A 27509-nucleotide genomic window follows, 5' to 3' on the forward strand; every position below is an offset into this window, starting at 1 on the left:
TAGGCAACTGTTTCCAGTTTTTCATCGGATTAAATTAGTTCATACATTATAGATTGACTTGCAAATTTGTCCTTGAACATTAAAAGAAACCAGTTTCTCACTGGAGTTTATAATCATTATTGATTTTTGCTTCATTTATTTGTAGATTTATTTTTATGTTTCGCTTAACAGTCAAACATCAGAACCTGTAGAGTTTATTAAATGCGATATCTTATTTGCTTTTTACAATCTTATTAGGAAAAAAATTGACTTGCCTCCAAGACAGATCATTTTGTTCCTGTTACAATATGAGCATAAATTATCCTGGCAGTAAAAAGGAAATTGAGAAATTGCAATTATAGATATAAGTAAAGAATGGGGAAAGGAAGAAACTGAAAAAATTACTGAAACATTTATTTTAAGCATTTTTATGAAAGTTATTAAAGAAATTGAGAGAAATAGGTATATTTCTTTTCTAAGCTTCTTGGATATATTTTTTTATGAATGTTAATACTTCATTAAATGTGTGGATGTGAATACAAAGAACTTGTCCCTACTGTGTAATGTAAATGTTTTGTTATAAATGCATCTCATATTGTTTTATTAATATGTAATTTTATAATCATGAAAAACTATTTTAGATGCATATACGGCAAGGCTATAAAAGGTTTTTCTGAGTGAGCATTGAAAACAACTTATTTCATGTTCATTTTTAATTTTCTTTTGTACAGCACAAGAAAATTAAACAGCACAAGACAATGTATGGCCAGCTTCTAAATGTCATATCAAAGTTCAGAGCACAAGTGTATGGGCAAATATGGCCAAGTCAGGTTTTCATTTTTTATTACACTGATGATGTTTCCCAAGCAGGATATTAACACCCTGGCCAATATGTTTATCATCCTTATAAAGGCAAGAAAGCCTTTTTTAAAGAAAGTGAAAGAAGAGAACTCTCTAAAACATGATATCCTTCAGTGCCCCACCCCAAACATTATTTCCACTCCACTCATAAGAAAATGGTCCTGATGGGTTTCTGGGGTCAGTCAAAGAAAACAATAAGTTTTTTCTCCCATAATGGGATTGCCTCAAAGTATACTCCTTAGCAATCAGACTTGCAAATTAAGCCAGTATTTGTGTTCCAATAACTAATAATAAAATAAGCACACATGAAAAGTGGGGGCAATCACATGCTATACAAATAAATGGCTTTCACCACTCAGATGAGTATCTCTGGCAAAAAGAAGAGGCAGAAGTTAAAAAAAAATTCTATTAATCTATTAACTACTTTTGTGACAGATAAGTTCTGAAAGGCTATTTTTGCCCTCTCCAGAACCTTCACAGGGCGTATCCATACTCTGAACTTCTAATTCCCCACAAAAAATTCAGTCCCAGAAATATTACACAATGCCCTCCAGAAACGTCAGGAGGCGGCAGAATTTTAATGACCTTTCACTCCCTCCTGGGTTCAGCTGCTTCTGGGGGCTTGATTTGCTCTTTCAGGGTATAAAACATATACAGAGGCATTAGAGAACTGTATCACGCCTCACTGTGGCTTAGGGAGAGGGGGTAGATCATGAGAGACACTCCTAGTCTAGTATGATCCCTGGTAAGGTATGTGGGTATCATTATTACTATTGTTCAAAGTATTAGTATTTTACTAATACTAAATGCACACCAACTCCCAGGAAATGTTAACTAAAATCAATCTCTACTCTAGTTAGGACTGAAAATGGGGGGAAAGGTTAAAAAAAAGGTAAAGATTTCCCTTGACAATTTTGTGCAGTCGTGTCTGACTCTAGGCAGCGGTGCTCATCTCCGTTTCCAACACATAGAGCTGGCGTTTGTCCACAGACAACCCTCCGTGGTCATGGGGCCAGCGTGACTAGACACGGAACACCGTTTACCTTCCCACTGAGGTGGTACCCATTTATCTACTCGCATTTTTGCATTTTGCATGCTTTTGAACTGCTAGGTTGGCGGGAGCTGGGACAAGTGACGGGGGCTCACTCCGTTGCGTGGATTCGATCTTACGACTGCAGGTCTTCTGACCTTGCAGCACAGAGTTTCCTGTTCAATTCACCTTGACTGTAAAATAATATATCATATTGTTTGTTTGTTTGTTTGTTCAGTCATTTAGTCGTGTCCGACTCTTCGTGACCCCGTGGACCAGAGCACGCCAGGCCCTCCTATCTTCCACCGCCTCCCGCAGTTGTGTCAAATTCATGTTGGTTGCTTCGATGACACTGTCCAACCATCTCATCCTCGGTCGTCCCCTTCTCCTCTTGCCTTCACACTTTCCCAACATCAAAGTCTTTTCCAAGGAGTCTTCTCTTCTCATGAGATGGCCAAAGTACTGGAGCCTCAGCTTCAGGATCTGTCCTTCCAATGAGCACTCGGGGTTGATTTCCTTTAGAATTGATAGGTTTGTTCTCTTTGCAGTCCAGGGAACTCTCAAGAGTCTCCTCCAGCACCACAATTCAAAGGCATCAATTCTTCGGCGGTCAGCTTTCTTTATGGTCCAGCTCTCACTTCCATACAACACTACAGGAAAAACCATAGCTTTGACTATTCGGACTTTTGTTGGCAAGGTGATGTCTCTGCTTTTTAAGATGCTGTCAAGGTTTGTCATTGCTTTCCTCCCAAGAAGCAGGCGTCTTTTAATTTCGGGGCTGCTGTCTCCATCTGCAGTGATCATGGAGCCCAAGAAAGTAAAATCTGTCACTGCCTCCATATCTTCCCCTTCTATTTCCCAGGAGGTGATGGGACCAGTGGCCATGATCTTAGTTTTTTTGATGTTGAGTTTCAGACCGTTTTTTGCATTCTCCTCTTTCACCCTCATTACAAGGTTCTTTAGTTCCTCCTCACTTTCCGCCATCAGAGTGGTATCATCTGCATATCGGAGGTTGTTGATATTTCTTCCTGCAATCTTAATTCCAGTTTGGGATTCCTCCAGTCCAGCCTTCTGCATGATGTATTCTGCATATAAGTTAAATAAGCAGGGTGACAATATACAGCCTTGTCGTACTCCTTTCCCAATTTTGAACCAATCCGTTGTTCCATATCCAGTTCTAACTGTTGCTTCCTGTCCCACATATAGGTTTCTCAGGAGATGGATAAGGTGGTCAGGCACACCCATTTCTTTTAGGACTTGCCATAGTTTGCTGTGGTCCACACAGTCAAAGGCTTTTGCATAGTCAATGAAGCAGAAGTAGATGTTTTTCTGGAACTCTCTGGCTTTCTCCATAATCCAGCGCATGTTGGCAATTTGGTCTCGAGTTCCTCTGCCCCTTCGGAATCCCGCTTGTACTTCTGGGAGTTCTTGGTCCACATACTGCTGAAGCCTACCTTGTATGATTTTGAGAATAACCTTGCTGGCATGTGAGATGAGTGCAATTGTCCGGTAGTTGGAGCATTCTTTGGCACTGCCCTTCTTTGGTATTGGGATGTAGACTGATCTTTTCCAGTCCTCTGGCCACTGTTGAGTTTTCCAAACTTGTTGGCATATTGAATGTAGCACCTTAACAGCATCATCCTTTAAGATTTTAAATAGTTCAACTGGAATGCCATCACCTCCACTGGCCTTGTTGTTAGCCAGGCTTTCTAAGGCCCACTTGACCTCACTCTCCAGGATGTCTGGCTCTAGGTCAGCAACTATATTGTCTGGGTTGTCCGGGATATCCAAAACTTTCTGATATAATTCCTCTGTGTATTCTTGCCACCTCTTCTTGATGTCTTCTGCTTCTGTGAGGTCCCTTCCATTTTTGTCTTTTATCATGTCCATCTTTGCACAAAATTTTCCTCTAATATCTCCAATTTTCCTGAACAGATCTCTGGTTTTTCCTTTTCTGTTATTTTCCTCTATTTCTTTGCATTGTTCATTTAAGAAGGCCCTCTTGTCTCTCCTTGCTATTCTTTGGAAGTCTGCATTCAATTTTCTGTAACTTTCCCTATCTCCCCTGCATTTTGTTTCCCTTCTCTTTTCTGCTATTTGTAAGGCCTCGTTGGACAGCCACTTTGCTTTCTTGCATTTCCTTTTCTTTGGGATGGTTTTTGTTGCTGCCTCCTGTGCAATGTTACGAGCCTCTATCCAAAGTTTTTCAGGCACTCTGTCCACCAAATCTAGTTCATATCATATTGTAAGATGTCCTAATGGGAACTATTCAAAGGACTGCTTACTATGCAAGTATATTGTTTTTATAATGGGCATGAAAAATACTGTTATCTTTATAACAACACTAAGATATATATAAAACAGCAACAAGAGATGAACTTTCAGGACCAGCAAGACCTTCTTTCGGTCAGGCATTTCATAGATTGAATAGATGGTGGGGGAGGGGAGAAAAATGCCTTCACTGACCAGATGTTGCAATGTCAGGATCTGAATTAAAGCAATACCTCAAGATGTAGAATCAGCATGAGATATCAGGTTTCACCTCAGGCAATGCAGCTGCTCACCTAAATTCTTTTCCCCATTTGTATTGGAAAAGCTCTGCCATCCTCTCTTTGCATTCTCCCTTGCCTTGCTTCAAAATCTGTAGCTCCTGTTTGACTAGGGCAGTGGTTCCCAAACATGGACTGCAACTCCCCAAAACCTTGGTCAGCACAGCTAGTGGTGAAGGCTTCTGGGAGTTGCAGTCCAAGAACACTTGGGCTACCCCATGCTGGGAACCACTGGGATAAGGGTACAGACATATGGAAACATAGCAATTCTGTACCAGAAGAGTTAGAGATTATATTTAATCCGTATTGCAGGCAAAAAAGTCAATTGGAGCCAAATTAAGAGTGTTACCTAATGGTTAGAGGAAGACTGACTCCCTTCGTGTTCTCTCCTCCAGTTCTTGCAGATTGTGCCCTGAGCAGCTATTTTGGGTAGTTTCCACAGTCAAATGAGGAAGAATAAAACTATGTTATTCATTCATTCATTCATTGATTCATTGATTCATTGATTCATTGATTCATTCATTCATTCATTCACTCATTCATTCATCCTCACATTTTTCCTTTAAAAAGACCCAGAGTGGCTGACATCATTAAAAGACAGTATTTTAAACTAACAATAATGTGATGATACAAATACAAAAATGATCAAATAACATTAAAAACAAAACAAAAAAACATTGTTGTTGTTTAGTCGTTAAGTTGTGTCCGACTCTTCATGACCCCATGGACCAGAGCACGCCAGACCCTCCTATTTTCCACTGCCTCCCAGAGTTGGGTCAAATTCATGCTGGTAACTTTGATGACACTGTCCAACCATCTCATCCTCTGTCATCAAAAATATAAGTAACACCAAAACACATAAGAAATAAGGTGTGACAACCCATTTAAAACCCCACTCAGGCAGCCGCTCAGGGAAAGCTTGCCTGCAGAGAAAGGTCTTCTCCAGAGCATTCTACCTGGTTCTTCCCCTCCCACAGGACATCATCCCTGTGGATATTGTGCATATTGTCATATGACAGAATTTTAAAAGCCACAGAATGCCAAGGTAGGCATACTGAGGAAATCTACCAGCTGCAATACCCGTACTAAGGGAGCTCCATAAGTTGCCCTTAAAGTAAATTGTATATAGGGAAAACCTCTGGACCTCATAAGACAAGGATAGGAGAACATCTGAGTGATTTAAGAAATAGAAGACTGGGTAATGCTCTTGTAAGCCACTTCACAGAATTTAACCTACCTCGTCAATTATCTAACTGTCCTTGTCTGCCAGCTGAAAATAAATATATACCATCCCTTCAGCATTTGCACTTTGACTCATTGTTGGAGCTGTTATAGACTAAATGAGATGTTAAAGTTCTAAAAGCTTGGTATATATCTTATATGCTGGTATTAATCTATACTAGGAGTTTATTGATCTTGTTATGTGCATATTCATTAATATTTCATTCTGTTAATTGTATAAATAAGGAAAAAAAAAGAGCTGTAACAGTCCCTGGGCAGCTGTTTCTAAATTAATATATAATTTTATTTTATGCTTAGTTCCTGAAGAAGGCTGCCACCAAAATGTGCTGAGCCTGAACCTTTTAGATAAGAATAAAGTCTGCATTGTCAATATTTTTCTGCTTCTCGAGACTCTGTCTCTCATTTCTACTTTTGGCACCAGTGGATGCACCAATGCCCTCTGCTTTATTCCAGCCCCAGTTAATGATCTGGATACTGCATTTTGGACTCACTGAAGTTTTCTGACACTTTCCCTAGGTAGCCCCACATAGAGTGCACTACAGTAATCCAGCCAGGATGGAACTAAGGCTTGTGTCACCGTGGCCAAATCAGACCTCTCCAGAAAAGGTAGCAGTAGTTTTAATTGTGCAAAGGGACTCCTGGCCACCACTGAAACTGGGCATCCCGACTCAGAGATGAATCCAGGAGGAACCCCAAGCTACACACCCATGTTTCCAGGGGGAGTGTAACTCCATCCTCTCCCAGTGGTTTCATGTAGATGTTAAATAATGTAGGAAACAGAACAGAACCCTGAGGGACTCTGCAGGCCAGACACCAGAGTGTCTAACAGGAGTCTCCTAGCACCACTTCTTGAGTTTTCTCCTCCAAGAAGGACTGGAGCTGCCATAAAACAGTGTCTCTAAATCCCATTCAAGGGAGATGGGCCAGGATTATACAAAATCCCAAAACAAGGATAATACCTTTATTAGTGTTATTACATGCTATCAAGGTGCCTCCATCCCATGGCAACCCTATGAAAGAGTGATATCCAAAATGTCTTGTCAAGTCTGTGTCTTCTTTGAGATCATGTTTGGTCTTCATCTTTCCCTGCTGCCTTCAACATTTCCCAGAATCATTGTTTTTTTTCAGTGAATTTTGCCTTCTCATGATGGGCCCCAAATATGACAGCATCAGTTTTGTCATGTTTCCTTCCAGCGACAGTTCAGGCTTGATTCGACCAAGGACCCACTTGTTTGACTTTCTGACAGTTCAGGGTGTTGGCAAAGCTGTCATACATCACCATATTTCAAACAGATCAATTTTTTTCTTTTCACCTTTCTTTACATAATAACTGGGAATTACTGTACATAGTAATTCCCAGTTACTATGTACAGCTTTCTCACCTGTACATAGTGTAGCAGCCACTCTCAAGCCTCTACCCATCCAGGCCTCAAAGTGCTCAGTCACTATCTCTGAAGCAAAGCCCATTCGACTCATATAACTCAGCCACTGCATGAGTCTCAATATTACTCAGAGGAATAGCCTCTGGGTATCGTGTGGCATGGTCCACAATAGTTAGGATAAATCTGTTTCCCCTTTTGGGCACAGCTTTGCCTTTGTTTTATCCCGGTTATTACCCTGTCTCTGGCAAATATTGCAACTCTGGCAGAAACTTTTAATCTGCTTTCCTATCTCTGGCCAATAGAAATTCTGCGTTATTCTTTGTTTGGTTTTATTGATTCCTAGGTGAGCAGCAAATATGTCAGAATGTCCTCTTTCTAATATCTTCTGGCGGTATTTTACAGGAATTACCAACTGTTTTTGAGTATCTTCTCCCCCTTTTATGGGGTTTACCAGTGTTTCTCTGTACAGTAATCCCTGCTCAATGTGGAATCTTTCAGGGGTTTCAGGGGTTAACTGTATTCCAGACACTTTCTCAAAGCAGCTTTTTAATGTGGGATCTGCTTGTTGTTCTTGGGAAAAAGTATTGTGTTGTGGCATATCAGGTGTAAATATCTCAGCTGTGTCTCTATTGTCAGTCATTCCTTTCCCCTGACTGTCACTCTTTTCCTCAGCTGTCTCTGTTTGCTCATGTTGTGAACGTGTTATAACCAGAACTCTCTTAACATGCTCAGAGAGGTCTGTACCAATCAAAACAGCCGATGGCAACTGTGAGGAAATTCCTACACACCAATTTCCCTGCCATTCTTGATATCGAATTGGTAATTCAGCCACAGGCAAGATAACAGATTCTTGCCCTATTCCTTTCACGGCCATGTGTTCTTCTGGTAATATGTATTTCTGTGGTACAATATCTGGATGACATAGGGTCACCTGTGAGCAGGAATCTTTCAGAGCCATGTATTTGTTATCTAAAATACAAATATTGTCCCCAGCCATTTTAAATAATTTGTGATCCGTTCTAATCAAAAAGCAATGCCTGATCTCTGCCAAAGGAATACTAGATTCAATATTATCGTCTGGAGTAGATAGCTCTGCTGGTGTTGCCATGGCTACTGACTCCTCCCCTAGTGTGTTAACTTGTTCCTGATGGACACAGTAAACAGCTTTAGGCTTGCTTAAATTTACTTTCTGTGGTAAAAATTCTCTATTTTCTCTGCTTTTACCACACTGGGACGCAATGTGACCTTTTTCATTGCATTTGAAGCAAATTCTAACATTCCATTGATCATTTCCAGCACCTTTTCCTACTTTTCCCTCCAAATTTTGCCCTCTGGCTTGGCTCTATTCTGAGGTCTTTCCCACAAAATGGCCGCCAACCCTCTGCTGGTCTCTAAATTGTCCTCTAGGATATTTATTAGAGTCCTCCCAAGTTTTCCTCATACTTTGCCCCCCAGAAAAGCTGGTTTTTCGTATCTGGGAAATAAAATCAGCAACCTCTCCTGCTTCTTTCAAATTCTTGGGTTTCTTGTCCTTGACCAAATCTTTTAGTTCACCATGTAAGAGAGAATAAAACTGTTCCAATCCCACAACATCCTTCAGATCCTGAATTGTCTGAACCCCCTCTTGTAACAGCCATTTTTCCAAACATCTGGACAAGTTTGCCCCCAATTGTGAGTAGGATTCATCAGGTTTCTTAGTTAGTGATCTGAATTTTTGCCTCAGATGTTCTGCATTTATGCATACCTGGCAAACACTAACTTTTTGAATTCAGTGTAATCTTTGATTAATTCAATTGGCATCTCTGCGTATATCTCAGCGAGGCCTCCACTAATTTGGGATCTCAATATAATCATCTTTTCAGATTCCCTCACTTGGAAATCTTCACACGCTCTTTCATACATCACAAGGAATGATTCTGGATCATCTCCCTTCCTAAAAATTGGGAATTTCTTCAGGTCTGCCTTAGACAACTGACTCTCCTCAGAGTTGGCTCTGTTGTTATTATTGTTTTGATTTTCCAATTCTAGCCTTCTGATTTCAAGAGCCATTCTCTGTTTTTCCAACTCGGCATCTATTTCCCTCTGTCTCAGTCTTTCCTCCATTTGTAAGGCCCTTTCCTCAGCTTTGGCCTTCATTTCTAGCTCCATTTCAACCTGTATTCGTGTGCTTGGGCCAATTCCAACCTTCTGAATTCTGATGGGTCTTCTCTTGGGGACTCTCCCTCCTGAGCTAAGGTAAATCTTTCCTCAGGATCCCCATTTTCATTGTCTGACCCAGCTGCTCAGCTTTCTTTCCCCTTTTCCTTTCCTCAGGCTTCTGTTCCAACTTAAAAGTCCACTTTTTTACTGTCAGTGGGTGTCTATGTTGCAATTTAGCTCCCAGCACACATCCACTGGCAAGCTAGCTACAGTTACCAGGCCTCTGACTCCAGCTAGGCCTACCGCCAAAACAGAATTTTTCTTTCTGCGTTAGGCCACAAAACCTTAAACACACAGCTTCCCCTTGTCCCAGGTTCAGCTGTTTTGAGTCCCCTCAGCCTCACTGCCCTTGGCTCTGCTTTGTCCCCTCCGAGTTTTCTCTAAACTCAGGATAAGCCAGCCAATCTGCCACAGCTTTTGCTTTGTGCAACTCTCCACAGAAAAATGTTCACCACAGAGCCAGTCCCTATCTTAGCCACCCCACTCTGAAGCTTCAGCGCCCTCCTACTAGACTTTCTCCCCTGTGAGATAAGTCCTAGGAAGTTACCCTCGCTTCCACTCAGATGTCCCTGACTAAAGACCCCTGCTCTGGGCACCTTTTCCAGACCAAGGCTTCACTGGATTACACGTATCCCACACGCTGGACACCAATTTTATTGTAGCAGCCACTCTCCAGCCTCTACCCATCCAGGCCTCAAAGAGTGCTCACTACTTCTCTATCAAAAACTTGCTGCCACCAACCTATCCTTAAAATCAAAAGGACAAGTGTTTCTTTCAAACAACTAAAACGTTTTTTGTTTTGTACAAAAATAAAAGGGGTAAATCACAGGTATAAGAATCAAGTTGTCAATCACTGTTTATAAGACACTAACTCTCACAGACTTTCCCTCACTGACAGGCTTTCTCTCTCGCTCTTACTAACAATCACTGTTAACTCTCATCTCAATCTCCAATCTCTATCTCCCTCACACACTGTTCACCCCCCTTTTTATACCAGCTCCTCCTCTTCAGTTCCACCATCCGTCACATCATTGGCTGATGATTCACTGCCCAGCTGTGACGGACAGGTGAGGTCATGGCTGCCCGTTACACATAGTAACTGGGAATACTATATTGTGAATGAGTTTGGCCTTGGTCTCCAGTGACACATCCTTACTCTTGATGATCTTTTCTAATTCCTAATTCCTTCATTGCTGCCCTTCTGAGTTCCAGTCTTCTTCTGATTTCTTGGCTGCAGTCTCCACTTTGACACACGATCTTTAACAATTCCAATTTCTTCATTGTTGACATTAAAGTTCTTTCAGAGTCATGACCTTTGTCTTTTTCATGTGCACTTGAAGTCTTGCTTTCACACTTTCTTCTTTCATTTTCACTAAAAGTTGTTTCAAGCCACTGCTGCTTTCTGCCAGTAAAATGGTGTCATCTACATATCTTAATTACTTATGTTTTTTCTACCAATTTTCACTCCTCCTTCATTTGAATCTACTCCAGTTTCCCATATGATACATTCTATGTACTTATTGAACATGTAACATGACTAAAATGCACCTTCATCTGACATCTTTGCCTATAGGAAGGCATCCTGTCTCTCCATATCTTGTCTTAATTGTAGCTTCTTGTCCACAGGACATCAGGACAATCAAGTGCTGAGACACAACCATTTCTTCCAGAACAACACATTGCTTCTCATGAGTCGAAGCCTCTGCTACAACCTATAGACTTTATCTGAAATTCTTTGGTGCACAGTAGCATATTTGCAATATGACCTTGAGGGCCTCTTCCTTTAAACCACTTTATCAATCAGATAATTTAATAAATAAATTTATTGATTTAATTTTTTAAATCACTTGATGTTTTTAGATTTTTGCTATAAATGAACTGTAATTTTTGAGCTGGATGTCATGGCATAATGCATCATACTTTATGGCCATTTAATTTAAACTGTCTAGTTTGTTAGCTGTTTTGAGCACAATAAATCTTTGGAGAAAGTGGCACACTCAAAAACTGATTATGGCCATGGGCATTAACTGTTCTTTCTTCCCTTCTTCCCTTTCTTTTTTTTCTCTTGTTTCTCCTCCTTCTCCCTCATCCTTTTTTTTAGAAGGGTGAAGAAAGACAGGAAATAATGAAATGTAAAACTTTTACCTTGGAAGGAGGAAAAGTATTTGGTAGGTATCTCACAATTCATTCAACCTACAAAAGAAATTACATTTTACTCTTATTAATGGCACTGCAAACATTTCATCAGCTTGTGTGATTTATAAATAAATTATTAAAACACTAAAATGACATAGTCTGTTTAATCAAATTAATTTGAAATAACGTCCATTGCTACAGCTGTAGAATATGCCTACAGTATTCTTCTTTTAGTCTTTTGTTACAGTGTTCTCTAGTGTATTTGGACAATTATCCATGGAAAACTCATTTTCAGCCTATTATGGCACTCACCTTTTCCTTGATGTGATTTCATTTTATTTATCTAAGCTCCAAAATCAAATAAAGGATCTTAACATTATTTGTTCTAGGGGTGAACCAAAGACTTATTGAAACATTTGGAAACCTAGTCTTCTGACCACAGAAGAATCACAGAACATGTTGGATTGTTTTGTAAGCATGGTAGAGCCTGGGATGTTGTTTGGCTATGACACCTGCCTCCAGATTCCATACCTGAGGCCTACGTCATTCCAAGAAAGAAACAATATGGTTTTTCCCTTGTCATGACAAGCCTCATAATGGGGCCGTCAAAATCTAGAGCCAACCAAATTGATAGTGATACAATTATTTGCTCTGCACATGGGAAGCCTTAGAGCATATTCAGTGACGTAAACCCTCCCTCCATCTTTAACAGTATAAAATAAAATTAACAGAATATCAAGTTAACTAACAATTTGCTACCACTTCAAAGATTTTGCTTTTCTAAGCCCTATTCAGTCAGTTCCAACTTCCAGTGATCCTAGAAGGGCTTTGGAGGAATGCAAGATATTTAAGGAGTGGCTTTGCTAATTTTCCATGGTCAAATTGGGATTTGAATATGTCTTCTGACTTTATCTCCACTCCACACCACTTATTCTCAACACAGCAGTATTGTGTTGAGAATTGTCACTGCTATAAGCTCACATGAACCTCAGGGTTCATCGGAACACAATCTGAAAATCATCACTTCAGATTGTATTTTGAAATGTCACAAAGAAGCAAATGAGCTGCAATTACAGGTGTTAAAGATATATTTGAAACGTAAGTAGGCTTGAATCAAGCATTCATAAATTGTGAGGAACTCCAGCTTAAGATATTTGAAGATGGACTCATGAGAACTCAAAATGTTTGGAAAGCTGTCTTTTCTTCAGGCCTTGTGTTGCATCCCTGGAAAAACTACACATTCGGTGGAAGTGTTATCAAGAGAATTTGAGGGATTTTGAAGGTGGAGCAAAGCTACTGGACAACACCCCTCCCCATAGCATATTTAGTACAGTAGGGCTGTGGTATCTATGGGGCATTGGTTCCAAGCCCACCCACCACCAAGGATACTGAAAAACACAGAAATATTTAACACTATACATGGTCCATGGCTTCCACTAGTGGCCAGTTCTAGTAAATACATCCTGCAAATATGTATAAATACATTTTTTTTTAATTTAGTATTTTCAGGCAGTGGATAAATTAATCAGCTGATACTGATCCCACAGATGAGGGGGTCCTACTGTATATACTGGAGCAAATGCTTGTAGAGGGCTGCAGTGGGATTTATTTTAGACCACATGTACACAAGATTATGCTTGTTGCACATTCTGATTTAGAAGCACTTTTGGAGAATCTAACTAAAGTGACTATCTGCAGTGTGAAAATCCAAAAAGCACAGGGCTCTAATCCATCTGTGTATAGCACGTCTACCTTTTTGGAAGCTTTTCAACAACCTTCTGTGGTTCACTGGATAGGAAGTCAGGAAAGCTAACTAGACTGAAAGGAAATGAAAGGGAAGCACAATGAGAGTTTTTCATATAATTGGGACACAAGCATTCGCAGAGAAAAAAGCAGGGGGCAAACCTTCAGGAAACAAGCATGTTTTTTATCGCTCTGCTTCAAAAGCCCAGTTGCCTTTTTACTAAATCAGGCACCAAACAGAAAGAGATCGCGGTGGATAGAATTATCCTGTACAGATGAGTTGACCTACTTCTAATTTTTTTCAGATGGGTTTTTGATACTAGTCTTTTTATACAGCAAAATACACAAGAACGGCAGAACAACTGATACTGTTCATAAATTCTATCTATAGGGTTCTCCATAATCACTGTTGTTCATCCTGATCATAATATTTCTTCCCCCACTTAGCTCACGTTACTATATGCAGGGTGCATATCCAATAGCCATATGCATCATTTTTGGGAAAAGTATAAAAACAGACTGAAACAAAGTGACGCCAGAGTCACTATGAGATGGAGCAAGGAGTCATTGCTTACTGGTGTGGCAAAGCAACACCACAGTGGATCTGTCCATGCCTCGGAGTAGAAGGCACAACACTGTTGTATCTTCTGCTTTGAATATCTTACATAAATATTTGCACAGGTTATATGACTGCTAATTTTATTCACTTAATTATAAAAGGCAATATGTTTTCCAGCATAATTAAGTGCTGGACTAGCTTCTGCATTTAATATATTTGACCAGTCTCTTTCAGTATCTTGTTCTATATCATGCAGTAAGAAGACTTCTTGTGGTGTCATTTATTTCAGTTTTCTGCTTCTGTCTGAGTTTGGGAATTCCAAATTCATTGGAATAAGAAATTGTCCAATTTTAGAGGAAAGGCTTGAAATGTGAATAAATACAACTAAATAAAAACAAAGGATATGCACTGGCTAGGGGCAATGATATTTATGCATTTCCAGATCAGCTACAGGAAGCTCCCACTTGTCCTTGTATTGAATTGTCTCTAAAGTTTGTTCCAGTGATTTCTCAAGCAAGAAATGCTCATGTGCAGTGAAAGCCAAAACCTCTCTGGATACTCCAAAAGCTGAACCACTGGGAAGGGATGAGGCCAAGCTCACCGGATTCTATACATTCTCATCCATTGAAATGAGCAGCCATTTTCATCCAGATGAGACAAAAAGAGAGTGCTGCATCACTTACTGAACAGGCCATGCTCTAGAATTTTCTTCCTGTTGGCTGCTTAAGATCGAGTCTTTGAGAGAATGCAGTTTGGATAACTGATTCTGTTTAGTGATTTTTGACTTAATAGGTCAGAGAGACTATCTCCAAGCTGCCACCACTCCCATTGTTATCTGTGTTCCTTAACTGTTAAATGGCTGTTGCTGAGGAGATTCATGGAAGGGGTGGAGAAGGGCAAGGATTAAACTGCATAACTCTTGGGAAAGGAAAGGAAGGAAAGAAGGAAGCTGAAAGGAACTTTACCTACCCAGTGAAACTCCAACACATTACTGATATTGATGGCACTGCGCAATATGGTCTTCGCTTTTTGTTTTCCCCCTTTGCATCTCCTCCCCCCTCCTCAATCTAAAAGTATAGAAATGCCTGTGAGAACCCACAAACAAATTAAGGCCACCTCCAAACCAATTTGGGGTGTGTAGGTCCTGTTCTATACAGCAAACATTTGGATACAAACTGGATTAGATTGCACGTGCACACACCCTAAAAACAATTCAAATCAAGTGCACTCAGAGGATACCAGTATTCTGAACCATCCCATTTAAATTCACATTCAGGCTATGATCAAGCAAGAAGAACACACACTCATGCCTACTCATTTACTCAGCCATGGCTAAATGATGCCACATTGAGGAATCCCACCTGTTGAATCTGAGTCATACTAAGCTGGGGTGAACTGTTGAATCTGACTGGGTATAATACAGCTTACAGTGAAGGCATGGAGAGATGAGGACAGAGACTAAAACAGCTCCTTGGGTTTCCTAGGTTGCGCTTCATCTGCTTTGACCTAAGTTGACCTTCCTTCATACAAGACTGTATGAAGGAACATGTCACTTCCTTCCTTCTTACATTTCTGTGTTGACCCTTCCTCAGAGAGGGGGGGGGGGAAGAGGCATCTTGCCTTTCTTTCCGAGAGTTAAGGGAAGACTCCTTGTGTCTACACCACAGTTGGCTACAATTAGGATTTCTATCATTTTTCCTACCTCAACATATCTCCCTAATGAGCACTAGCTTTCTTACTTTCTTAGAATACTAAGAGTGGATGTGATATCTTTTCAAAGAGGAAAGTGTGCGTTTCCAGCTATTTGATTTTTAGGGTCTAAATTCACAAGTTAACTTGGCTGGTGCCTCCCGCTGCTTACTCTGCTAACATGGGGAAAGTTCAGCCTGCAGGAATTAGTAAATAATACATAAGGGACTTTCATTTGGAAATGAATGAAACCCTCCACACTTGCATGGTTTTGTTGTTTCCAAAAAGGATCATCTTGAACACAAATGCTTCATTTAAAACAGTGGTTTTCAACCTTGGGTTCCCAGATGTTCTTGGACTAAAACATCCAGAAGCTTGCAGTACTAGCTGTGGTAGCCAGGATTTCTGGGGACCAAAGGCTGGGAGCTGTTCATTTAAATGAAAGAAAAGTAAATAACAATTTTGTATCTTTTTTTTGTTTCCTGTCTTTCACTTGGCATTTCTTTCACCCAGTGTCCATCAAATGACCCAGGTGTCACATTCCCAGGCATTACAACAGCAGAGTCCAATAAGCCAGTCCAAAGTCAGGAATTCAGGGAATGCAGAGCTGATATCCAAATACCAAAGCCAACTCACACAAGGTAGTCCAGGGTCAGAGTCCAAAGCCAAAACACACAATGTAGTCCAGGGCCAAGAGTCCAGAGAACATGTTTCAAGGTTGTCAGCTGCGTGGATACAAGCCAGAAGTCTGACTTGTTGCTTCCACAGATTTTCAGCCAGCTGAGTGCTGTTTATATAGTAAAACAGCGCCTTGAACTGCTGGAAGCCTTTTCATCCTGTCAGTACTCAGGGCTAGTTGATTGGATGTTTCTGCGGGCAGCCTTCAAGCGATCCTCTGACCTTTTGGTCATAAGTCTTCCCAAAGCCTGGCCCTCAGCCTGTCTACTGGGGGAGGAGAATCTGAAGGTGATTCAGGTGTTTGTGTTTATTTATTTATTTATATGCCACCCACACTCTGGTCTCTGGGCAGCTTACAACAATTAAAATTCAATACAATAAAATATAAAATGATTAAAATACAATTAAAATACAATTAAAATACAATTAAAATTGCCGTCATCAAGACCCACAGCTGATGTTATTTCAATTAAAAGCCTTCTGGAACAGGAAGGTTTTGACCTGGCGCAGAAATATCATCAGTGTCGGCACCAGACAAATTTCAGTCGGGAGGGCATTCCATAGTCTGGGGGCAGCTGCCGAGGAGGCTCTTTGTCTACAAGCCACAGCTGATGTTATTTCAATTAAAAGCATTCTGGAACAGGAAGGTTTTGACCTGGCGCAGAAATATCATCAGTGTCGGTGCCAGACAAATTTCAGTCGGGAGGGCATTCCATAGTCTGGGGTAGCTGCCGAGAAGGCTCTTTGTCTACAAGCCATCTTTGTCTACAAGCCTCCTTGAGGGATGGCTGTTTCAAAAGGGCCCCCTGGCTAGATCTTAACGGCCAGGTAGGCTCATATGGAAGGAGGCGGTCCTTCAAGTATCCAGGGCCCAAGCCGTTTAGGGCTTTATATGTCAAAACAAGCACTTTGAATTGGGCCCGGGCAGCAACTGGTAACCAATGTAAATTAAACAGAATTGGCTTGATGTGCTCTCTAGCGGCCCCACCACTCACCAGCCACACAACTCGATTCTCGACCAGTTACAGTCACCGGACTGTCTTCAAAGGCAGCCCCAAGTAGAGCGTACTGCAATAATCTATACAAGATGTTACCAGTGTGTGTGTAACTGTCATGAGATTCCACTCGTCCAGGTAGGGCCGTAGCTGGTATAATTTCCTCAGCTGAAGGAAGGCACCCCTGGCCACCGAGTCCACCTGGGCTTCTAAGATTAGACTGGGGTCCAGGAGCACCCCCAGGCTGCGGACCCTGTCCCTTAGGGGGAGTGTAACCCCATTCAGGGCAGGGAAATGGCCCTCCAACCTGTCCGGTGAAACACCCACTAACAGCACTTCCTTCTTGTCTGGATTGAGTTTCAATTTATTAACCCTCATCCAGTCCATTATCAGGTCCAGACAGGAGTTCAGCACAGAAACCGCCTCACCTGAATTGGTGGAAAACAAGAGGTAGAGCTGAGTGTCATCAGCATATTGCTGACTCCTCAGCCCAAACCTCCTGATGATCTCTCCCAGCGGTTTCATGTAGATGTTAAACAGCATGGGGGACAGTATTGATCCCTGAGGAACCCCATGACATAAATGCCATGGGGCAGAGCAACTGTCCCCCAGCACCACCCTCTGGACAGGGTCAGCTATGAAGGAGCAGAACCACTGTAAAACAGTGCCCCCAACTCCCAACCCAGCCAGCCTATCCAGAAGGACACCATGGTCAATGGTGTCGAAAGCCGCTGAGAGGTCCAGGAGTATCAACAGGGTCACACTCCCCCTGTCTCTCTCCCGGCAAAGGTCATCGTACAGGGCGACCAAGGCAGTCTCTGTACCAAAACCCGGCCTGAAGCCTGATTGAAATGGATCCAGAAAATCCGTTTTATCCAGCAGTGCCTGGAGTTGCCCAGCCACAACCCCCTCCAACACTTTGCCCAAATAAGGGAGGTTCACCACTAGTTGGTAGTTAACTACCAGCCTTGGGTCCAGGTTAGGCTTTTTAAGGAGTGGTTGAATTACTGCCTCTTTCAAGGCAGTAGGGACCACTCCCTCTCTCAAAGAGGCGTTCACAACCTCGTGGACCCAAGTGTAAACCCCCTGGCAGATCTTCCAATTAGCCAAGATGGGCAAGGGTCGAGCAGCGTGGTGGTAGAACGGACAGATCCAAGCACCCTGTCCACATCCTCAGGTCTCAACAATTGAAACTCATCCATTAAAGTTTGACAGCACACTGGACACATCTTCCGATTTTGCAGTAACAGTGGAGTCCAGCCCACTGCGAATCTGAGCAATATTTTCCTCAAAATGAATAGCAAACTCATCACAGCGAGCTGATGAGCAGTCCAGGACCTCCACCGGATTTACCGGTTGAAGAAGATCCCGGACCACCCGAAACAGCTCTACTGGACAACATTCTGAGGAAGCAATACGGCTGGAGAAATATTGCCGTTTCGCCAGCCGTATTGCCACGAAATAGGCCTGATAATGGGCTCTAAGTCGTGTTCGATCAGACTCCCAGTTGGACTTCCTCCACCTGTGCGCCAGCCATCTCCCCTCTCGCTTCATTGCCCGCAGTTCAGAAGTATACCAAGGAGCTGTCTGGGCTCGGCGAGCAGGGAGAGGGCGCTTAGGCGCAATCGTGTCAACCGCCCAGGCCATCTCCCTATTCCATAGGGTGACCTGAGCTTCGACAGGAGCACCGACCATATCAGACAGATAATCCCCCAGAACATTCAGGAAACCATCCGGATCCATTAGTCTCCAGGGGCGGATCATCTTAATAGATCCCCCACCCTTGCAGAGGGGAGAAGAAGCCAATAGACTAAACTTGACCAGGAAGTGGTCGGACCATGACAATGGGGTCACGACCAGCCCCTCCACATCCAAACCACCACCTTCCAGTCCCGTTGTGAAAACCAGGTCCAAGGTGTGGCCCTTCTCATGTGTCGGGCTGATGACACATTGAGACAGCCCCATGGTTGTCATGGCGGCCATGAAGTCCTGAGCCACCCCAGTCAAGGCAACCTCAGCATGGATGTTGAGGTCCCCCAGCACCAACAGCCTGGGAGTCCTCAACACCAGGTCCGAGACTACCTCTGTCAGCTCAGGTAGGGAGACTGTTGATACGCAGCAGGGTGGGCGGTACACCAACAGCATCCCTAATCTGTCTCGCAGGCCCAACACACAATACAGGCCCTCAAGACCTCCTCTCAAAGGGATAGGAAGCCTGGTCAAGGAGATAGAACTCCTATAGACTATAGCAACTCCCCCTCCCCGACCCTCCGAGCGACACTGGTGCTGGACTGAGTACCCAAGCAGACAGTAATGCATGCCAGGTCAACACCCTCATCCAGAATTACATCATGGATGAGGGCAGTCTTATTTTGTACTGACCTGGCTTTCATCAACAGCACCGTGTGGCTCGAGAGCATTCTCCTCAGCCACAGTTAACCTTTCAGGTTCCAGATCTTCGGCTGCACTCATGACACCAGGAAATGTTACCAAATAGGGTCCTGGGGGCTGTTCTCAACAGACAATCAGATCTATAACTTAAGAAACACCTTTAGGGACTGGAGTGTAGGGGAATTCTAGTTTTCTCCCGACAGGCAAGCCTGCTCAGCCAACTTCCCCACACCTGCTGCCAGCCTATCCTCCCACCCCTTCAAAGTAGAATTCCAGTCCAGCAGCCCCTCTTCATTATTCATCAGCCAGTCCTTTTTCTTGGTGGTTTGGCATCTCATCTGCACCAGATAAGCATGAGCTGAGACAACAAGCAGCTAGTGAGGCTCACTTGGAATGTAAGCCAAGAGAATGATTTGGAGAATTTCCACCAGGTTGGGTCTGGGAACTCAGTAGGATTTAAGATAATCGTGAATAGTTCAAGCCTCACTGAAATCAGTCTAACATACTATTTTCCCATATCCCAACTCCAGCAGATTTGAGGATGTAAAAGAGGTAGATGAGGGATGTGAGTCAGAAATAGACAGAAGGTGGGAAGGAAGGAAAAGCGAAAAGAAGAGAGAGGTAAGTAAGAGGTGTGTAGAGTAAGAAGGAGGTATGGATAGAATCCCTATTTCCAAGAAAGAAGGAACAAAATAAAGAGAAACAGAGGCTGGTACAACAACCAGATAAGCAATTTAGTGTCTCATGAAGATGATGAGAAGGGTTTGGATTCTTTTGCACTATTATTCTTATCAGGAATGAACTATGATCTGGTTAATTTTCTTGAGTTATACACCAGAATTTTGTATTGCCATTTTTAATGAGCGTATTTGCTGACCCAAATAACAAATTGTAATGGAGCTAGTTTGCATACTATTAGTAATACTTGATGTTATTTAGTCGTTAAATTATGTCCGACTCTTTGTGACCCCATGGACTAGAGCATGCCAGGCCCTCCTGTCTTCCACTGCCTCCCAGAGCTTGGTCAAATTCATGTTGGTAGGTGTAATGACACTGTTCAACCATCTCATCCTCTGTCGTCCCCTTTTCCTCTTGCCTTCACACTTTCCCAGCATCAGGGTCTTTTCCAGGGAGTCTTCTCTTCTCATGAGACGGCCAAAGTATTGGAGCCTCAGCTTCAGGATCTGTCCTTTCAGTGAGCACTCAGGGTTGATTTCCTTCAGAATGGATAGGTTTGATATCCTTGCACCACAATTTAACCACAAGGTTTCCCCCAGCACCACAATTTAAAAGCATAAATTCTTCAGCGGTCAGCCTTCTTTATGGTCCAGCTCTCTTTCCATACATGGCTACTGGAAAAACCATCGCTTTGACTATGTGAACCTTTGTCGGCAAGGTGATGTCTCCTCCAGCACCACAATTTAAAAGCATAAATTCTTCAGCGGTCAGCCTTCTTTATGGTCCAGCTCTCTTTCCATACATGGCTACTGGAAAAACCATCGCTTTGACTATGTGAACCTTTGTCGGCAAGGTGATGTCTCTGCTTTTTAAGATGCTGTCTTAATATTAAGATGCTGCCTTAATAAGTAATACTACAGAGTACTGATTTTGTGTTGTTTGACTCTTGGCAGTCCATCCATATTGCACAGTCAGTTCTGTTTGCTTGCTCTTTAGAGATAAAGTAATTCCCACCCACCCCTTTCCCAATCTATTTCATGTTCCTCATTTGATTCTGCTCTTTCCCCCATTCTATTATCAAATAAAATTACATCTCTTTGGTCTAGCCTGACTCTTCATCTGTCTGGCTTTACTGATATATATGTCTGAGAAACTGATAACTTCAGATGGTCTAGCTTTGGATATTATAATAGAAGACACTCTGATGTGTCTCCCTTGCTCTCTCTTTTTTCTTAAGGTTCTTATTAATGAGTTTTGTAGCCAAAGGTTTGGTACAGTGCTTTTTCTTCATTGTTGTAACTAATTCTTGTCAAGCTAGGGAATTTGTCATTGGAATCCTGATAATGTCCTTTATTCTTTAGTGCTCAAGAAACATGGAAGTGGATTATACCAAATCTGTTCAATTAATAAATTTCAAACTAGCCAGTCAATCAATGCATTTAAAGAGAGCTCCTCATCCCCTGCACTCTGGATTGACACAGAGGGTTTCAAAAGCTTTGTTTTGTATAATCAAGTGTTTGTGGGGGATTTTGTTGCCTAAAGACAAGAGCTGACACTTCTCATCTTGACATGACAATGTAACAGAACTGTAGGCATTAATTTCTCACATTATGAAATTAGGAAGCAGAAATGGTGGCGGTGGCACTATGAATACATATGAACATGATTTACATTATATGTCCATCTAAGTTTTATTTGATGATGTACACATAATTCAGCGAAACTCATTGTAGAAAGCATTGGCCAGAATTCTACTGGCATTTGCATCAAGTCGATGTACCTTACCATAACTTGTTGGTTGTGCGGTTGTGCACATGACCAGACACCTATGTGAGATGTGTCCCTGAACCTGCATCTGTTCGCTGCAATTTGCTACATTACACAAATCTTACATGAACACCAGTAGGCTTCTGGCCAATATAAAAGTTTTATATTTCTTCAAGGGGGAATCCCAGAGCTGATGAGAATGTCAAATGAATTGCTTTCTGCATCATATTCTGCATTCTCTTTTCGGCAGTTAGTAATGGGGAGGTGAAGGAAAGCTGGAATGAAACTCTCAGTTTTTTTCCATCTACCAGAGTAGCTGCTACTAGAATTACGAGAGTAACCAAAGACCTTCCTTGTTCTAGCAAGTGGATATAGTGATAATGAGGCTTTGACACTGCAATACTCGGGGCAGCTTACATAGATAAAAATGAAACAATATAAAATATATAAAACCATAAATTTACAATTTTAACAATTAATTTAAAGAAACAAACAGTCCCAAGATGGCATGAATCAAAAGAAAAAGAAGAGGAAAAAAAATAAGAATTACTTAATTGACAGAAGGGAAGGCCTGCTTGAATAGCCAAGTTTTCAGCTGGCTTTTAAAAACACCCAGCGAGGGTGCCATCCGAATTTCGGCAGGAAGGGTGTTCCACAGCTGAGGGGCCACCGCTGAGAAGGCCCAGTTTCTTGTTTTTTCCTTCCGGGCCTCTCTCGGCATCAGACCCGTCAGCCGTCCCTGCTGGCTATATCGGGTAATTTGGGTAGATCTAGGTGGAAGAAGGCAATCTGCCTAATATTGAGGTCCCAAACTGTTAAGGGCTTTATAAGTAATCATTAGCACATTGAAGTCAACGTGGAAACGGACAGGCAACCAGTGCAAGGCAGGCAGCGTGGGGGAGATGTATTGGTGTTTTTTCACCCCACTAAGAAGCCTGGCTGCCACATTCTGGACCATCTGAAGTTTCCGCGTCAGCCTCAAAGGCAGCCCCATGTAGAGTGCATTACAATGGTCTAATCTCAAGATTACGAGCGCATGGACTAGAGTAGTGAGGGGGCCCCCATCAAGGTATGGTCGCAGCTGGGCAATCTGCCATAGATGAAAATAAGCGGAGAAGGCCACGGACGCCACCATGGTAAGCGCCGAGTCCAGGTGTATCCCCAAGCTGCGGACCTCACTCTTTGCGGTAAGGGTTGTTCCCCCAAATGAAAGGGAGCCACCTATAGTGCTGATAGAAGGGCCACCCACCCTCAAGAACTCCGTCTTGCCCGGGTTCAGCCTCAACCCATTCGACTGCATCCATTCCAATACGGACTCCAGGCAGCGCTGGATGGCATCCACTGAGGTAGATGAAAAGGAGATGTAGAGCTGTGTGTCATCAGCATACTGGTCACACGATGCCCCACACCCCCTGATGACCCCACCTAGCGGCCTCATATAGATGTTAAACAGCATTGGAGACATGATCGACCCCTGCGGGACCCCAGAATTGAGGCTCCACGGGGCCGAAACACTCTCTCCAAGCTGTACTCTCTGGGGGCGGTCCTCCAAGAAGGAACGGGGCCAGGCGAACAGCAAGCCACCAATTCCCAACTCAGAGAGCCTCCCCAGGAGGATACCATGGTCGACGGTATTAAAGGCCACTGAGATATCGAGGAGGACCAACAAGGACATATTGCCCCCATTGGCCTCCCTCAGGAGGTCATCCATCAGTGCGAGCAGTGCTGTCTCTGTACCATAGTACAGCCTGAAACCCAACTGGAATGGGTCCAGGGCATTGGTTTCATCCAAAAGCGCCTGAAGCGCTTTATTTGATGAGGCTCCTACTTCATAATAGCCAAAATGCAACTGGTAATTTTCACTTATTCACATTGTTACTCTTGAATTGGCCTTCTCAGCCACGCTAGATGCTGTTCCAAGTCCTCCATACAGAGCACATTACCATAGTCTCTGGAGACTGAAGGATGCCTAATCTAAAAGTGAAATGGGATTTAATTTGCTGTGACAAATTGCTACTAATTAACTAATGGTTGCATAACCTGCCTGATCAAGCTAAGGCAGGGGCCTCAAACATGTGGCCTGGGGGACATTTGCAGCCCGCTGGATGATAGTTTGTGGCCCCCGCCTTGCCTGCCCCCCCAAAGCACCCACACGTCCTCTGCTGTCAAGAGTCAAAAAAAAGCCTCACCTTATTCGCCAGCTCTCTCCCAAGACAGTGCCTCTTGCACCCTCCATCCAGAACTGCAGCCTGTCAGCTGACTTGCCTGCCTGCCAGCAGGGAGGCTGCAGTTCTGGATGGAGGGTGCAAGAGGCGCTGTCTTGGGGGAAAGCCGGTGAGCAAGGCGCGCTACCAGCCCATTTCTCCAAGCGTCCAAGCCGCTGCCAAGCAATGCCTGAGAGGAGAGCTCACTCCCAGCCTGTCTTCCGCTTCTTCATCCTGCTGGTGGTGGTGGTAGTGAAGAAGGAGCTGGAGGGGGTCATGGCCGATGACGAGGGCTCACACGCCCCTCCTCCTCCTCCTCCTCGAAGCCCCAGTTGGGCTAAGGAAACTCCTGGGCGCCTTCCTTGGGCTCTTGCTCCACTTGGCAGAAAATCTGATGCGGCCCAGCCTCACCCAGACTCTGCCTCCAGTGGCCCCCAAGTAAATTGAGTTTGATATCCCTGAGCTAAGGAGTGCAACCAGCAACTGTTAATTAGCAGCAATCTTCTGTGGGCAAATTGCCAATTTGATTCTGGACAACATTTCTTTGCCCAATTATTTATGTTTCTAATTAAAACCTACTAATTGATTTCCAAATGGCTGAAGATCATTTGTTGAAGCTCAGTGTGTTTTATTATTTGTACTTATGCAGCTAGAAATACCCACCATTGACTTCAGATAAGCTTACCCATAGGTAACTATGCAGAGACTGCAGTCATGATCCACACATTTCTTTGAGATTCAATTAGTAGTTTGTTTCTTTGCAAAAGTACATGAATGGATGCATTTTTGTAGAGTTAGCTCCTTTGAATATAAATAACATCTTGCACAATAGGAATGATGTCACTGTCAGCAGCAGTTTGTTACTAATTAAGGACTTCCTTTTTTGATTTTGGAGTATGTATGGTTCATCTGCAATGAGACAAAATGGTGGGCATCTTGAAATTGAATAAACAAGTCTTTAACATGCAGTAGCAATCTGCTTCTGTTGATTACATCATTCGCATTGCTCAGGTGGAACTTGGTTGGAAAGCTTGTGTCTCTTTCTCCTGGGGTCTCACAATAGATTCTCTTTAGGGCCCTCCTGTGCCCTACAGAGGCCTTTCTCATGAGTTCCGGTACCTCAGAACTCACCAGATCAGCACTGTCTAAGTTCCTTAGCATGCTCTATTGCATAGGGAAAATGACTACAGAAGAATTCATCATAACTTTGATGTTGAAAAAGAAGAAATCAAAATACAGTGGTGCCTCGCTTAGCGAATGCTTCACTATGCGATGAATTCGCATAGCGAGGGGGTCCGGGCCATCGCTGGAGCGTTCGCTCAGCGATGGCCCCTATGGCGATTTTTCGCTTTGCGATGATCGCTAAGCGATTCGCTTAGCGATCTTCGCAGAACGAAGCGGGGGAGAACAGCTGATTGGCGGTTCCAAAATGGCCGCCGGAAGGTCCGCGCCGCATTTTCGCGCCCTGCCCTCGCTTACCGAGGGCGCGAAAATGGCGGCGCTATGGAGAAACATCACTTAACGGTGAGTTTTCAAGCCATAGGAACGCATTGAACAAAGTTCAATGCGTTTCTATGGCTTTTTTATTCCCGTTTAGCGATGTTTTCGCATAGCGAAGGTTAATCCGGAACGGATTAACCTCGCTATGCGATGCACCACTGTATTGAAGATTTTGGATCCCTTGGTTTTGTCATCATACCAAATAGACAAAGAATCAAGTAGAAGGCTGAGATGTGGATGGGTGGGTATGAAGCAACTACAAAAGTTCCTTAAGAGAAAGGATGTGTCCTAGGACATCAAGACCAAGATCATGAATACTATACTATATCTATTTATTATATACAGATGTGACAGAAAAATTGATTCGATTTTTGTGCATGTTGGATAAGAACCTTATGAGTTCCGTGGACTGGCTGAAAGATAAATTGGTGGGTCCTGCATCAAAATGAAGACTGAACTCTCACAAAAAGATGACTCAGCTGTTTTATCATACTTTGGAGATATCCTGAGGAGATAAGTTTCAATGGAAAAGAAAATGGAATTAGAAAAAAATGCTAGGCAGTAGAAAAAGAGGAAGACCAAATATAAGGTGGGCTGAGTCCATAAATATAAGAAAGACAAGAAACAAAACAAAACTGAAGCAAAAACAAATATAAAAATGATAAAAAAGGTGGTGGCACCTTAAAGACTGTTATGTGTTAATGTGAGCTTTCATGAACATAGTCCACTTCTTAAAACATAAAAGTGAAAAGAGCCATGACTTTGCAAGGCCTGAGTAGGACTGTCAATAATACTGTTGGACAGTAAGCACAGAGCAGCATAAAAGCAATGAAACTCAAAATGATTCCCTTTCTAAAGGAATCATGTCTACACTTCTTTCTAAGATAATATGAAACCCTATATTCATTAGAGAAATACACTCATAATAGGAAAGCAGATAGAAGTCTTAGACCTAACTATTTGAAGGTGTGGGAAGAGCCATAGTTCCCTCTTTCGTCTCTAGAAAATGAATTCCCCGCCCCCTGCCCGGAAGGGACAATAGAAAAGTGTAAAGAAGTGACACCAATAGCCTAAGAATACCAATCTAAGGTTGAAGGAAGCGTAGATCAGGTAACGTTTGGACAAGGAAGTATGAGGAAGTCTTGTCTCTGCTCTTCCCCATGCATACATCTTCTTGAGAGTATGATGAGTTGCACCTATGTCATTTCCAACAGGTAGAACCTTTTGCAGCTCACTAATTCGTAGGGTTGTTGTTAGTCAGAAGCACCTTGCACATAAATGGCAGCCACAAATGCACCATTGAGGGGAAGGCTGGTGACTTGACTAGAGAATAGGGCATGCGTAGTTGATATAGACTTGTACAAAACTTCCAAAGAGGTAGCCATGTTGGCATATCTTAACATTTTAGTAAAAATAAAGGCAAGGGATTGGGGGTGGGTGGGGGGAGAGAGAGTAAATTACTGTGGCACCTTAAAGACTAACATATTTATTTTAATGTGAGCTTTCATGGGCCAGGGATCAGAATTCTTTTCTCCAAACATGGCTCCTTGTGTCTGAAGAAGTGGATTCTGATCCACGAAAGCTCACACCGAAATAAATTTGACAGTGTTCAAAGTGCTACAATGTTTTGCCTTCATTTTTCCTCTTTTCTCCCCTTCATTTTTACCACTCTGTATAGAAAACATTCATGTCATCTTGTGTCATCTGAAATGGTTTGAAATGATTTAGAACTTTAAACCTACCTGCTTTGCCTTGTACAAATGAATCTGCTCTTAGCCATTGATTGCAATATCATACATCCTCTGGTTTCCTTTCATAGCAGTCTGATTCCCATTTAGCTTCCATTTAATTCAGTGGAGATTTCAAACTCCTCCCAGTCCAGGTTTTCTATATTGTTCTTGGAAGATAGTAGCATAATGTACATTAA

General features: G+C 42.7%; 2 long non-coding RNA genes across 3 annotated transcripts in view; one reads left to right on the forward strand and one right to left on the reverse strand.

The window, feature by feature from the left end:
- Window positions 1–11683, forward strand: part of LOC140704145 (uncharacterized) — a 37051-nt gene extending 25368 nt beyond the window's left edge. For both annotated transcript variants that reach the window (XR_012083271.2, XR_013541941.1), the window contains exon 3: window positions 11344–11683. This is a non-coding gene — a long non-coding RNA (uncharacterized LOC140704145). The remainder of the gene's footprint in view (window positions 1–11343) is intronic.
- LOC144586871 (uncharacterized) overlaps window positions 2251–27509 on the reverse strand; it is a 173983-nt gene continuing 148724 nt past the window's right edge. Inside the window, exon 2 of the long non-coding RNA XR_013541940.1 lies at window positions 2251–3720. This is a non-coding gene — a long non-coding RNA (uncharacterized LOC144586871). The remainder of the gene's footprint in view (window positions 3721–27509) is intronic.

This window comes from Pogona vitticeps, chromosome 2 (genome assembly GCF_051106095.1).
Source record: "Pogona vitticeps strain Pit_001003342236 chromosome 2, PviZW2.1, whole genome shotgun sequence".
NCBI lineage: Eukaryota > Metazoa > Chordata > Lepidosauria > Squamata > Agamidae > Pogona > Pogona vitticeps.